Below are 16,260 nucleotides of genomic sequence, written 5' to 3'. Positions count from 1 at the left end.
AATAAAAATAATTTAGGAGGGACTGGGTACAGTTGTGCCAGACGGTGCGGTATTTAGAGTGGTCAAAACTATAGTGATTTTAAGATAGTGTACAAAAGGAGAAAGATGAAGTATGTTTGTTAGAACAAGTTTTCATTGTTGTATTAAGTAATCGCCCTACATTAACAAAGATATCTTGTTCAAAAAATATGTTTTATCATATATTGTTATAATATATTTAAAAGCTACTTTTAAAAAATAATCTTGTGTTCTGACAATAAAAGTATTTATAAACCGTTTTGGTGCTAACAGCTGTTACAGCTGTACTGGGGGTGTGGGCGGTTGTGCCACTTGCCCTTTTTTTTTGTATGATTTCATTTTATGACAAATCCGTCATATTTAAAGACAGAATTTCAGTATTTTCACGTTGACAAATGTTCAAATCAAAACCATTTAATTTAATTTATTTTTCTTCTAGCTAAAAATTATTGCTAATTAAAAAGTGACACAACCACTCCCAGTTTCCCCTATATTAAGAGTCGATTTGATAAAATTTCAATAAACATGAAGAATAATAGGATATAAAAACAATGTAGATTGTTTGCTCTGGGAAGGAGAAGATATTACATAATTTATTAACGTCAGTTGCAATTTTCAAAAGTACCACATATTTTATTTTGAGAATTATCATTGAATTGTTTTATCCATGTGCAGTAAAAATATGCTTATTGTTAGCCATAAAAGAAGTATGTGTAACAGTAGGTGCAATGTATGCAGCACGTGAGATGCATTGTATGTCGAGTCCGTGTGGGCAATATTTTCTTTATTAGCCAACTATATATAAAACCTACGACGGTTATTAACGGTTTATCCAAACACAAATCTTGCACATGACTAATCGCCTGTGATACATACACTCCTCGATTTGTCACGCCAGAGATATACACGTGAAATTTATATGTTCCAAAGAACAACACCGTTTGAAGGAGACCGCTCCGTGAAATTATCCGTTCGATAAAGGAATCAAAGGTGCTGAAGGCTTGTGAAAACATTTATTTTGTTGTAAAAAGCCATTTACGCTTTCCGCATCTTTTTAGCAACGAATGTCATTAATCGAATACCGTGAACTTCATTATCCCTTAAGCGTCCTCTTCTACGTTTCAAACACCCATAAATATTGGCCAGCATTGCCAAAGGTTCATTAGAATTAGAAAATTCATTTCGCTTGCATTTTTAGTTCCAACCATCCATATAAAGGACTTTATTTTAAAGGATTCTACTTCTATTCTATACTTTATTCTACTCTATATCATGTACAATTGATTTTATATCTCATGTACATAGACAATAAAATAAACATAATTGAAAAAAAATTCAAGGTTGTAGGTACTGTCAAAGAATACTTTTTATCGCATCAATGTATGAGAGAAATTAAAAAATAAAATAACAAAAAATAGTAAAATATTCAAATGAACGTGAAACAAGATTTGTACGCGAAATATGTAAGAAAATATTATTTTAATGTAATTAATAAACTTACGTTAAATTACAATTGGCAAAACGTAAAATTAAATGTAATTATTTAGGTATTTTGAATCAATTTTCTTTCTCTTTTCAAACAAAAATTGAAATAATACAGTTGTTTTATTTTTTAACTATTACTAACAACAAGCTGGATGAAATACTATTGTTTTTATATTATTGTCGGTTTTACCGCTTTTTGTCGTCGATAGAATCTATTTTCTCCAAAGTGATATAAATAAATGTCGCGTTAACCCAAATTAGAATTTTTATTGTCATCATTTCTTATGTAATAGTTTATTTTACATTTTTATGACAGATTTTTCAAAAGATTACATATATGTAATAAAGTGTAATATGTATAGCTTATGCTATATATATTACGCTAATTTCGCCTTTTTATAAATAAAATGATCTAGAAACAATTTAATTTGCTAAAATAAGAAAGCATATTTTTTTAAGAAATTTAGAATAGCAATAATATTATAATTTTGATAGACAAGACCAGGGCTTCTTAAACTATGGGTCTCGACCCCAAATGGGGTCGCGTAGGAAAATTCTGGGGTCGCGAGAGTTTTGTCATAAAGTTCAAAAGACAATATTTTAAAATACTGAAGAATAAAAATTTGGACATCAATGCTCAATAAGCAGATCTTCAAGGTTAGCAAAAAGAAGCAGGACAAAATATATGCAAAAGATTGAAAGAGGAAGCAATATGTTATACACAAAAAGATGTAACAGTCTGGTGTTGGTTGATTATGCAAATAATTTATAGAAAAGTGGTCATCATTATAATTCATTTCTTATTTGAAATATTATAGCACATCGTTTTATATAAAAAACAATTAAAGAAAATTACAAACACTATATAAGGCGTTTTAAATAAATGTATTTTCAACATTTTCAGATAAAAAAATAATTCTCTTCATTATTTTAATATTAGACGATCATTTATTCAACGCAATGAAGAATTTCATTTCGGTGTTATTTATATTTTTGCAGGTGATGTTTACAATGCTGTGTTTCACGATTTCATTAATGACTGATTATTATTATAACGATATTTCATTTTGACATATAAACATATCGCATGAAATTATAAATAATGGTGTAATGTTTTGCAATAACGACTTAAATAATTTAGAAATAAATATATGCGTCGAATTTCTAATTAGTCAGCAAATCTAAATACTTCTCAACTCGGTAAATAAGCTAATTGCAAGTGTAGCAGTTTTTTTCCAAAATTAGTAAAATACGTGGGCAGAAATTTCTATGTGATACACATCGAAGCTGACATCACTGACGAGAGACAAAAGTGACTAACACGAGTTTCTTCAACATTGAACTTTAGTCAAAATGCAAATTATCTAAAAGTCATAAATTTTTTCTTGCGAAGCTATTATAGATGTAGATTATTGGAACTAGTTGTATGACAGTTTCGAATAATACTTGTAAAAGAGTCATTGTCATCTTAGATCGTAAAATTTATATTTTATTAATATTTTTATAACTCAAACAAGTTATTCTTATGCGGACTATGTAAAGACAAGTGCATATCTTTGATATGTAATTAAAATTTGTAAAATATAGTTATATTAGCCTGTTAAATGTAAGTGATAAAAATTATCTAAATGTTAATTTGCCTTAGCTTATAGTTAGTTACTTTTCATAACTAAAAGGTTTATTACTGAGTAATATTTTAGAAAAAATAAATTTAACTACAATCTAATTTCTGAATGTTTTCAGAAGACTTGTAATTTATATGGTAATAAAAAAAATTAAATCTAAAAAGTTACAAATTGCAGAAGGTTGGAACATGTCAATACTACTTGCTTGAATATCATAGTTCAGATTTTTTTAAACCAAATTCTGTAATTTTATCAAAATTATTATTTTATATTATTTAGTTAAAAATGTATCAAGAAAACTTATAGTATCAAAAAAAATTGCCAAAATTCCTAGTACAACACTATTTTTAATATCACACATATATGACTGATATAGCCCTATATTAATACTTTTTTTCTTGATGTATTGCAGTCAGACAAATATGTCTGACATGACTCATGTAGAACTTCTTAGCGTTTTTAATGTGTTTAAAATAAAAATTTAGGTGTTGGCAACAAAGTTTTAGTAATCAAGATAATTCGTAAAAAAAAACAAAAATGATATCAATATTATAAACATTTTCGTTGCAAAATTTGTATGATTTTGTAAAAACTGTCCGTTTCTAGAAATATTTTGATAAATGCGGAGAGCAAAAATACCGATTTCTGATAAATTATATGACATCATCGAGATAAATATAGTTAAATATTGCACATTCGCACTTGCTAAATATATATTGTCAGTAGCATGAACTAGAATAATTAGTAATAGCTGACTAATTAATTATGTATTCAGCGATATTGTCATAATCGAACATATTATAAAGAGCTATAGCGGATGTTGCCTCGGATGCAATTAAAATTCATTTAAGAATATCTGAGAAAGCATGTTATTAAAAACTCGTTAGAATTTTTTTTTTCATTTTTGCGATAAAAGAATTCTGAACATGCAGTTTACCATACCAAGCATTGTACAGGAAATAATATAGACTTAATTGTTTATTATGGAAGAAAAATATTTGTCACGATATTACAGTTGGGCTGGTCTAATTTGTAATTCATATTATGACTCATTTACTCCGTACGCAATAAACTAGTTGTAAGTAGCATTTCACCATAAGGCAAGTTATCTAATTGATATATAATCAACGTTGTTCAAATGTACTTATATTTGTAATTGTATAAATTAAATTAATTTGCTTAAGTCATTTCATTTATTCTATTTCGTGTTTTAAAAATGTATTTATTTGGGTGTGAACGTTAACTGTAATCAGTAGCTATCTATGAAACATGGGGTCTTTGGTATAGTTCATGAATAGAATCGCTTAAGCGCATATCGAAATTCTAAACCTTGATGATTTTTTCAACATAATCGACAATCAACAACTAATCAACGCGATTCCCAACTAAAGATATCCGAAAGATATTTTTCGAACAGTTTTTAAAAATCGATTTATGATTGAGGGCTAAAATGTGAACGAAAAATTTTACACTTTTTTACTAACTATAAAGAAAAGGTTCAGACAATCGTCTCGCAAAACTAAAGAGTCCTAACTAAAGTCCTTATCCAGTTACATTGAATGGCTTTTAAATTTTTGATCATTAGTTCAGCCGTTTATTAAGAAAACGTCCACGAAAAGTCAAATGCACAAAAACACATTCTTTTTCCTAATTTGGCCTCACTCGATTTTTCTTTGAGAAGTTAAAACAGTAATTATTTATATATTAATGATTAATTACATACTTTCTAAAATTTAATTAGTAAAATTGAATATAAATGATTTCGAAATAGCAATGTGTGTAAACAACAGAATTGCGTTGTGTTTAAACAATCAGGTAATTGCATATTTCAAATATTGTTGTTAATTTGTAATAATGGAGTTTCAACAAAAATAAGTCATTCGAGTATTTTATTATTACTTTTTATCAAATACTCCATTTTTATCAACGTAAATATAAATCAGCGATAAAGTATTAATCAATAACTTAATAAAATTCAGAAAAATATTATCATATTAATGTGAATGTGATACATCTAGCTGTTCAATTAAATTCAAAATTTTGATTGTTATATGGAACACTCAATTTTTATCATCATAAAAATTACATAAAGCGATAATGTATTAATCAATAACTTAATGAAATTCGAAAAAAAATTTAATCATTAATGTGAAAGTAGTAAAATTAGCTATTAAATTAAATTAAAAATTTTGATTGTTATATTAAACATCTAATTTTTATCATCATAAAAATTAAATCAGCGATAAGGTATTAATAAACAACTTATAATTTGAATAAAAAATGTTATCATATTAATGTGAAAGTAGTACACTTAGCTGTTAAATTAAATACAAAAGTTTGATGTTATATGGAACACTCAATTTTTATCATCATAAAAATTAAATAAGCGATAAAGTATTAATCAATAACCTATAATTCGTAGAAAATTTTTATCATAATAATGTGAAAGTATATTCGGCTGTTAAATTAAATTTTAATTTTTGTATTAAATTATGACAGTATTTGCTAATGAGATCAAGCAATTAAATATTTTAAAATTTGTAATAAATGGAGTTTAAATAAAAAATTCTCACTGCATGTATGTAAAATTTTTGATGATTACTTTTTTACTTATCAAACACTATATTTTTATCATCATAAACATAAATCAGCGATAAGGTGTTTATCAATAACTTATAATTCAACGAAATTTTTTATTTAATTAATGTGGAAGTAGCTGTTAAATTATATTTAAAATTGTAATTTTTATATTAAATGTTGACTGTATTCGCAAAAGAGTGAAGAGACAAGGTTGCGCGCACTGGTCCACACGTTTCAATCAGAAATAAAATAAAATTCGAAGAAATTGTTTATCATAATAATGTGAAAGTAGTATATTCAGCTGTTAAATTAAATTTTGATTTTTGTATTAAATTATGACAGTATTCGCTAATGAGATCAAGTAATTAAATATTTCAAACGTAATAGATGGAGTTTAAATAAAAAAATGTCACTACATGTATGTGAAATTTTTGATGATTACATTTTTACTTATCGAACACTATATTTTTATCATCATAAACATAAATCAGCGATAAGGTGTTTATCAATAACATAAAATTCAACGAATTTTTTTTATCTCATTAATGTGAAAACTATTAAATTAAATTTAAAATTGTGATTTTTATATTATATGATGACTATATTCGCAAAAGAGTGAAGAGACAAGGTTGCGTGCACTGGTCCACACGTTTCAATCAGAAATAAAATAAAATTCGAAGCAAATTTTTATCATAATAATGTGAAAGTAGTATAGTCAGCTGTTAAATTAAATTTTGATTTTTGTATTGAATTATGACGGTATTCGCTAATGAGATCAAGTAATTAAATATTTCAAAAGTAATAAATGGAGTTTAAATAAAAATTTGTCACTACATGTATGTGAAATTTTTGGTGATTACTTTTTTACTTATCGAACACTACATTTTTATCATCATAAAAATAAATCAGCGATAAGGTGTTTATCAATAACATATAATTCAACAAAAATTTTTATCTCATCAATGTGAAAGCTATTAAATTAAATTTAAAATTGGGATTTTTATATTAAATGTTGACTGTATTGGCAAATGAGCGAAGAGACAAGGTTGCGCGCACTGGTCCACATGTTTCAATCAGAAATAAAACAAAATTCGATCATAAGAAAATTTTTATCATAATAATGTGGAAGTAGTATTATTTAGCTATTAAATTCAATTCAAAATTTAGATTTTTATATTAAATTTTGACAGTATTCGCTAATGAGATCAAATAATTAAAAAAATCAAAACTTGTAATAAATAAAGTTTAAACCAAAATTTGTCACTGCATGCATGTGAAATTTTTGATGATTACTTTTTTACTTATCGAACACTACATTTTTATTATCATAAACATAAATCAGCGATAAGGTGTTTATCAATAACATAAAATTCAACGAATTTTTTTTATCTCATTAATGTGAAAACTATTAAATTAAATTTAAAATTGGGATTTTTATAATAAATGTTGACTGTATTCGCAAAAGAGTGAAGAGACAAGGTTGCGCGCACTGGTCCACACGTTTAAATCAGCTGATCAAATAATCCGTTGCCAGAGAGAGACTCCGTTTCAACACTCACCACACATTAACATTAAAACTGCACTTTAGCATAAGAAACTTGTATTCAATTTCAACACTGCACACACTAATAAATCACTTAATAACCCACTTCAATTCGTTATCGAGTTCTGCGTAAAAATTGTTATTACTATTACCAGGTAACCGGCGGAGATGATCGGCGCACTTAGCGTGTCCAGAGGCACACCGGCCCGCGGCCGTGCGTACGGCGGCGGTACACTCAGCGAAATCACTTCGCAATAATCATGACGGCGGCGTAAAGAACGCTTCGCATATATTACAGCAAAACACAATACGACACCTCATCAATGACTGATCGTGAATGCTGCAGACCCGTACGGCCGTGCGATCGCACTGGCTCGATTACATAATGACAAATGTAGCAAATGTACGTTTCAATTTGCCAGTGTTTATGTTTTTATTCCTGCCTACCGACCTGACGTGCATACGGCGCACTGTGTACCTGTATAGCAAACGTACGTTGTTTGATTTTTAGTCTATCTAAACTTCGAGCGAACGCAAACTTCAGGTGCTCTGATAAGCGGCGGGACATTTTAGATAACAGCATATTGTATAGCGTATTGTATATCATGCGCTAGTGCACAAATCAATGAGATTTTTTATAATGTATAGTCACACCATCTAATTAGTGAGATAAGGTCAATAGGAAAAGGGTATTAGATAATATATATATATATATTGGATACTAAGGTTAAAAAAATTATCTGAAAGTTGTAAGAGTGATCTCCTAACGGAAAAAACGATAAAAAGTGGACATCATTAGCCAGCCAGGAGGTATAAGATCAAACGTTACAAATTAATTGCTAAATGTTTATAATTAAACATTTATTTACTTTATTTTTTATTATTTTTTTTTTATTCAATTGAGTTGGAGTTTAACTCAGCTCACGGACCTGCCCTAGGCATTACTTTCCATTATAATTCAATTGATAAATGTATAGTTAGAAATTTATAAAAAGAAATCGATATCCAATGAATAGGAGCTCAATGGCAAAGCCCAAGGGGTTTAGGACAAAAAAAAGTTTGGGCATCTATGATCTAAAGCAGAAAACTGAATGGTTAAATTCGTTAAACTAATTTGAACTGAAACTATATTCTCACACATATTTTGCTCTATGAGTCCAATCCGGTGAAAATAGGTAGTCTAAAACCTAACCTGGCACAAACGTCAGAATTTAACATTAGATTAACTTCACAAAAGTTATTATTGTTACTTGAAATTACATTGCATTGTTACTTGAAATTTGTACATTTGGAGGTTAAGATTTAGAAGTCGATATAGTGCAAAAGTTTTTTATTATTATTATTATTTTTGAACAGCAATCAGAACCTTACGTCCTATGAGCTGTTGGACTGAAACTTCTCCTCACTTCGTATTTTTAGATGGTAACCCAATGGTTAATCCATCCATATTTGAAGATTTTTCTTATTACAATTAATCTAATCGGGCTGACTTTTTATTGATGCAGCAATGCCATGCAAGGGCTATTTTCACTTGGAAACATATTGCTATCTATATTTACAAGTGAAAATCGTTGTCACTGCTGCCTGACAACAGGCTGCTCGAAGTGGGTATCGAATCCGGGACCTCTGAAACAAGTCCCGTCGCTCTTAACCGCTTACCTACGGGCGATCCCGATAAATCAATAGAGTTAGAGTTTAACCCAGCTCACGGACCTGCCCTAGGGCTTCCCATTATTATTTAATTAATAAATGTATAGAAAATTTTAAAAAATCGATATCTAATAAATATGGCAAAGCCCAAGGGCCTCACGACGAAAAAACGTTTTGGCATCTATGATCTAAAGCAAAAAGCTGAAAGGCTAAATTCGTTAAACTTCTCTAACATATTTTACTTTATGAGTCCACTTCTCCGGTTAAACAGTTATATGTATTCTAAAACCTAACCTGGCACAAACGTCAGAATATAACATTAGTTTTACTTCACAAAAGTTGCATATAGGATAACATTGTTATTTAAAAGGATAACAATTATATTTGAAATTTGTACAATTGGAGGTTACGATTTAGAAGTCGATATAGTGTAAAAGTGAATTGCTAGATTGTATAGCATGACATAGCTTTTTGACTGTTCGTAAATACTCATATGATTATTTAATAAAGAGACTTCTTAGAAGCCGATTCTGCCGTAATATAGATCAATGTTATGACAAAGCTATTTATGTTACAGTTTTCTTATAAAGTGGTACTAAAATTCAATTTGGTTTCTGTGCAATCAGGCATTTTAGATGGAAAACCTAGTCTAGAAAAAACACAAATGTCAAAAAAACGATATGTTATCATAACTAAGTGAAGTTGCATTTTATGTGTAAAGTGCTGTTGCTTGATCGCACAGCAATTACATGACATTTTGACAGTATTTTGTAACATTTTGTCTGAAAACTGGAACGTAGCATAGCTTTGCAATAACATTGGTCTATTTTACGCCAGAATCGGTCGATTAGACTGTTAGATGTAGCCTAAAATAACTATTTTATTCTGATGATGATAGGATGATCAATATTGAAGGTAAGAACATATAGTTTTAAATTGTTTATGATTATTAAAATTATAAATATGACTCATTCTTTTACAAATACATTGGGAACTTTCCTGAATAGAACAACAATTACAATCGCCATAGTTCACCTTGCAAATATTATCAACAATTGTATAATTGGGAGTTTTGGATTTTAAGAAAGAAAAAAGAGAGCTAAATGTATTGCCAAATATAAAATCTTTTTGTGAAAATATGTAACCTTTTATATAAAAAAGGTTATAAAAAATATAACCTTTTTGTAAAAATATATTTTATAAAAAATAAGACCTACTCGAAAACAAAAATATTGAAAGTCATATGATTCTCGAAACGTACAATTTAGAACAAATATTATATTTTATTGAAGGAAAAAATGAAAATAATATCTATGAACATCTGTATTTGAAATATATGTCGGCTTCAGCGTTATTGTCAATAAATTGTATATGCTAGAAAAAAACAGAGCGAGCATGCTTCATATTTTGTGCTGTTATCTCAGAGTTTACGGTAATCTTGTCTCGAAATCCAATTAAATTTGATTAGCTGAAAGTCGAAAGCAAATAACAACGTACCTGCATATTGTTTGTCAAGAATTTTACGACACATGGATTTGGTGTATTTAATTGAATTATGCTTTTTCCATACAAAGCTGGATTAGTATTGTTTTCAATAAATATTTCCTATATTTATTGCTACGATTACTGACCTTCTTATATTACATTTCTATCAATCAGTTTGATTAAAACGTGCAGATTGTATAAAAGAAACTTTTAATTAAAACTCAGTCAACTGTAGCTAATTAACCTGATTATTAATATTTTTGTAAAGTTAATTAGTAAATAAATTCGTTATTAACGATGACAAAATTGTCCACCCGTGACGTGAAGTGCTTCAAGGCCAGTTGGCCTTGTACGATTTCATTGACAATATGTTTTTATGTGAAATTTATGATTGATGTAAACAGCATAAAATGGAGAGCAAAAAATTACTTACAACAAAGTATAACGTAAACTGTATGTAACAACCTGTATGAAACTCACGTTGTGACTAATTATTGCACCAGAATAGTGAGAATGAGAAACAGACCGTCTGATGAGAACTTTGTTCGATCTTGTGAATCGACTCTGTTGCAACAAAAACTCTATTGTTTATAAAGTTCGCGACTTATATTGCTATTGATTTGTTACGAACGTGATGTTTTCATCTTGCAGCTAACAATACTGCAGGCCATTCCGAACCACCTACGGGAAAATAAACAGTCGGCTGACCCATTTTGACCTCCTGCTGAGGTCCATTTCTTAGAACACCGTTTTTGCGTTAACGATCGAAATTAAGACATTGTAATATTAATAATTTATTGCTGGATACAACAGAAGATGCTCAGGTTCCGCACAAGTCAGAAAATGATTATAGAACTATGTGTCTACTTTCGCAGCAACTTGATTAACTAATACTTGTACTTGGATAATCCATTCATAAAACATAGCATCCCAGAGGTTCTTAAATATATATTGTAACGACTTAAGCGTAAATTATATTAAGTTTTTTTGCTCTTACTCATCACTGTAGAGCAAAAGAAGTCTTTTATATCAGAAAAATTGAAATATGAAACGACAATACTACAATTGTTAACTATTTGTTTATTATAAACTCCGTCACTATATACTATCTCGAAAATTAATTTTTTGTTATAAACCTAAGGTTTTTTATGAGCTGTTGTGATGAATTACTCACAAACTACGTCGATTTTTTTGTAGATAGCTACCCAAATATAATTGTCACATATCTATCTGATCATTGCGATTTTACTGATTTACGCAGAAATCTCGGATAAGGACTATTTTTACTTACAATAGACGAATTACTCACAAACTGCGTCGGTTTTTTGTAGATAGCTACCCAAATATAATATCTATGTGATCATTGTGATCATTGTGATTTTACTGATTTACGCAGAAATCTCGTATGACTAATTTTACTTGGAAACATATTGCTACGTATATATATTTTCAAGTGTTATACTGCTTCACATCATGCTGCCCACAAAGACTATCAAACCAAGGATTTCTGATAAAATTTATTGCAAAATTATCTTCAAATTAGGGACGATACAGACATCAAATCTTTAATTTTCGTTGTGTGATATAATCGCATTTTAGATGAAGTGCCTATTAACTTTGTTGAAGAATAAAAAATTGATTCTTTCACCTTCAGAATCAATTTCTAATAAACCATATAAAGCTTACTTGAAGGTATATATTACATATGGAGATATATGAAATTAAAGAAAACGTATTGAATTAACTAGGGTAACACTAATTTAACAATATTGATTTCATAATATATTTTACAAAGCAATGTAGAGAACTTCAACATATAATCATGACTCTGATCTACAAGAATATGAATCTGATATAAAAATGGCATGGGATTCGTAAACTAAAAGATCATAGAACGTTGTTCATATATAAATTATATATTTTTTTTATCAAAACTAGTTAGAATCGTAAAAATAGCCGCTATCTTAAAGGACAGAACTTAATTGTGAAATAGCGCATTATAATCCTGGCTTTAAAAGGCACTTCCCGACACACGCGAATGTAAAATTACAATCTTAATGGGTTTGGGATTTTGTAAGATTTGAACAAGATTTTATTGGCTGTGAAATATCAGTGCAAGGACGAAACATCCTTGTTCATTTTGACTCTGCGATTCCGTTATCTATAATAGAAATCGTTATATTGCAAATTTTTACATCAAAACGGAATATAACAATTGATTTTAAAAATCTGATCTAAAATTTCAGAATACCGATTTGGAATTATAAAAGTTAATAGATATTGATAGAATTTAATAAAATGTCTTATTATATAAGGTTTTTATATCCTATATCATGATCTTACTTGTTACTTAAGATAGCTAACTATAGTTGACAAAAAATATATCATCATTTACGAATATTTTAAGTTGGCTCAACGTTAATTTTTATTCATATTTTTTGAAGATCATCGACAAGTATGAAATATAATTTTTATGACACAGAAATCCTTCTTGGAACATATAAGTAATTAATAAATTAAATGTTTTGTCGTTTCGATGAAGGACTATATCAAGGACAAGCATATTAATTTACATATCTGTTTGAATACTAATTCTACAGAACACTTGAATAGAATGATTAATTAATATTATTTTAATATCTCGATCGCAATAAAAGTACAGAAAAATTTGACATGTTTCCACTACTTGTGGAAACATATTGAGAAATGTTAATATATACAATGAATCAATAACATAATTTTTTTTACAAAATATTCCACATTACAATTTGATCTATGATTGGACTTCGTTTGAATTGTTATAACGTCATAAAGCATCATATTACCAAGGTTGAGTTGAATGATTACAATAGCCAAACAAATGATAGAAAAATAAAAACAATAATCTTTTTATGTTTTGGATGCTAATAAATCTGTGAGTAAATGATAGTAATTTATATGCTTTTATTTGAAATGTAGATTACTCGATTAATCAAGTACGTTAATCTAGATTTCACACTTCTTCCCATTATAAAGACATAATAGTTAAGAAATATTTTTAACACAAAGCTAAAAATAATACGATAAAAATGCAACAAATTTAATTTTCTAAAGATATTGTAAATCTCCTACAGGAATAAAGAGTAAAGCTGCAGGTTTAACAAAGTTTTCAAGAAGCTTTTAAATCTGCTTATAGTAAGATATAATTTAGCATGCGCAAAATTACATATTAATAGCACACAACTTATAATATTTGTGTAATGTACATATTTCATACTTCTTGCTGATAAAAATAGTGCACAAATGGTGACCAATATACAAGATGTAGTAAAAAAATGAATAAATAAAATAAATAAGTTTTACTTATATTTTTACCTATTGACCTATTACTTTTTAATATATATGACTGCTAGTATTCTCCATATAATTCTTTGAATTATGAGATTTGAAATTTACTGCATAAATTTATCAAATTTTCTTTATTCATATTCGGATAACAAAAAAATTATTAATAGGGATTTAAAGCTGAACCACCTGAAAATTTACCATAAAGGTATGGTAAGGTTTCTAATGCCACTATATTGGATCTTCTGCAGATGCTTTCAATCTTAGTATTATTCAATTACAAGATATCTTAGACATGTAGTAATTACGCCTAAGATTAAAATCGTCCATAATTGATTATTAGGAATAATTAGAAACGGATGTAATGACGTTCGACATGAATAAATGATGCACTGACATGCACTGTGACGTTCGTATCTAAATGTCAATCCTAATTACTTAGTGCATTGATTACTTTTTATACCTATAGTCTATATCGAATCATATTGGCTTGATTTTTTTTTAATAAAAACACTTTATTTATAAATTTAATATTTATAAGTTTTAGTCTTGCATATATTTTGTATGTCCATCAATTATCTAGAGGTTATGCTTCACATGCTTAAACATGTGGAACATACTAAAATAATAAATTTGACTATTGATATTCAAAAATTAAAAAACTTAAATAATGAGTTTTACATTTGATATTAAAAAATTGTTTTGAAAAATAACTATTTTGTTGTATAAATAATGAAATATCTTATAATAATTAAAAATTCAATAAAAAATAATAATTATTTAGAAATATTTTAAAATGTTCATCTTCAAACTAAACTCTACTAATTACAAATTGTGCTTGAAATTTAAAAAATATTTAGTTTCGATTTTAGAAAAAATAAATTTTATGTAGTATTTGTTTTTACTTTAAATAATAAATTTGAGTAATTTATTTTATATTAATTAATTAACGATATATATGACTACGGGGAAGAAAACCGAACGGGATAATTTTTTATGAGCAAGAATTAGAGAGGACTTTTTATGATTAGTTTTATGAACAAAATAATCAAACTTGTTGATTTATTGAGAAATACTAAACGTTATGGTTAAATTTATGATTTTAATAAAAAATGTAATAGATGTATATAATGTACGCAAAATAGTAATACAAGCCGTAAATTAGTTAAATTAAAAAAAATTAATACAAGCCGTAAATTAGCTTCTAGTCTTGCAGTAATGTAGTACAATTTACTTCTAGGTTTTAAACTGCAAATCATTTTTTAATCAATATAGAATTAGAAAAAGAATTATATTCTCAATATTTACTAAAAAAAACAACAAAGTTTTCGAAAACTATGAGCTTTTCAATTGAGCATTCCATTTTAATTCAGAGCAATCGTTATTTATACGATTACTCGTACAATTGAATTTACTGGTTCGATATGTACTCAACCAAAATAATTACTATATATTAAAATGGTTAGAATGAATTCGAGTGAATTAATGATTAACTTTTTTTGGAACAATCAATCACGAATCGCGTCTACCCATCGGAGACTTTCGTCTCTAATATGATAAGTATAATTTTATTTTTTTATATCCAAATAAAAATTTTGTTATTATGATAAAATACTCAAAAAGAGATTTATCGCTGTATAATCCGCAATTGCAAATATTATAAAAATATTTATACTTATGATAAGATATGAATGTACCTTGAGATTGCCATATACTGTCTATGAATTCTTTATGAACGTTGTTATATAATAAAATGTAATCTTAACAGGATAATAAATATATCTTTTTATTTTCATAAGTCATATATAAATATATCAACGAATATTTATTATTAGGAAATCGAAGATTGTTTCTTCATAAATTTTATAAGTACTTGATTAATCAAGGAATCTATCTTTAAAGCATATTTATGGAAATGCATGAAAATGCATGCAGATACAAAAGTTTATAGTTTATAAGAATTCCTGATTGTGTAAGTACTACAATTCAAAAAACGTAAATTATAATTATATCAAAATTATTATTTTATCGAAAATTATTGTTTTATAAAATATTATATTTGATAATTTTAACTATTGGTATTTTTCTTTTTTAAATATAAGTTCAAAGCTTCGTAAAAGCTGACGTTTTAATTAAACTTTTTAGTCGTTTATGTTATCCAAGAGCATTGAAAAATTTATTTTAATGCAATATTTCATACACTACTAATCTCATGTAACAAGAGAATACTAAACAGAATAATAATTATCAGGTGCAGTACCTTCGGACAATTTACATTCTGCAAAAAATTGGCTTCGGTGACCTACAAACTTGAAAACCGTACAACGAAATCCACCTCGGTTAGTTTGCCTTGAAAATGCTCATATGATGCTTCCAGGTTCCATCGTAAATAAGTCACAGGTGGCAAAAGCTTATATTGATCGTATACAAAGCTTTCGAAAGTGATTTATAAAATTACCGAGGATTAAGGAAACCCAATTTCCATACAATTAACGGTAATAGAATGATTCACCGATGCAATTGTTAACGATGCAATTAAAACTTTGGTAA

The 16,260-nt window shown here is 27.8% G+C and overlaps 1 protein-coding gene across 2 annotated transcripts in view; it reads right to left on the bottom strand.

Moving 5' to 3' along the window:
• The window catches only part of LOC113368335, a 148,901-nt gene extending 141,183 nt beyond the window's left edge, over nt 1-7,718 (bottom strand). Inside the window, exon 1 of one of the 2 annotated variants that reach the window (XM_026609883.1) lies at nt 7,268-7,718. The gene's annotated coding sequence lies outside the window, so the exon portion shown is untranslated. The remainder of the gene's footprint in view (nt 1-7,267) is intronic. The other variant, XM_026609884.1, reaches the window with a different exon arrangement.
• Nucleotides 7,719-16,260: the final 8,542 nt, after the last annotated feature.

The sequence above is a fragment of the Ctenocephalides felis genome, unplaced genomic scaffold (assembly GCF_003426905.1).
Source record: "Ctenocephalides felis isolate EL2017-DRISC unplaced genomic scaffold, ASM342690v1 CF-g0.4_SCAFFOLD_01170, whole genome shotgun sequence".
Classification (NCBI taxonomy): Eukaryota; Metazoa; Arthropoda; class Insecta; order Siphonaptera; family Pulicidae; genus Ctenocephalides; species Ctenocephalides felis.
Note: the sequence above shows the minus strand (reverse complement) of the source record. Positions and strands in the feature narration are given on the sequence as shown.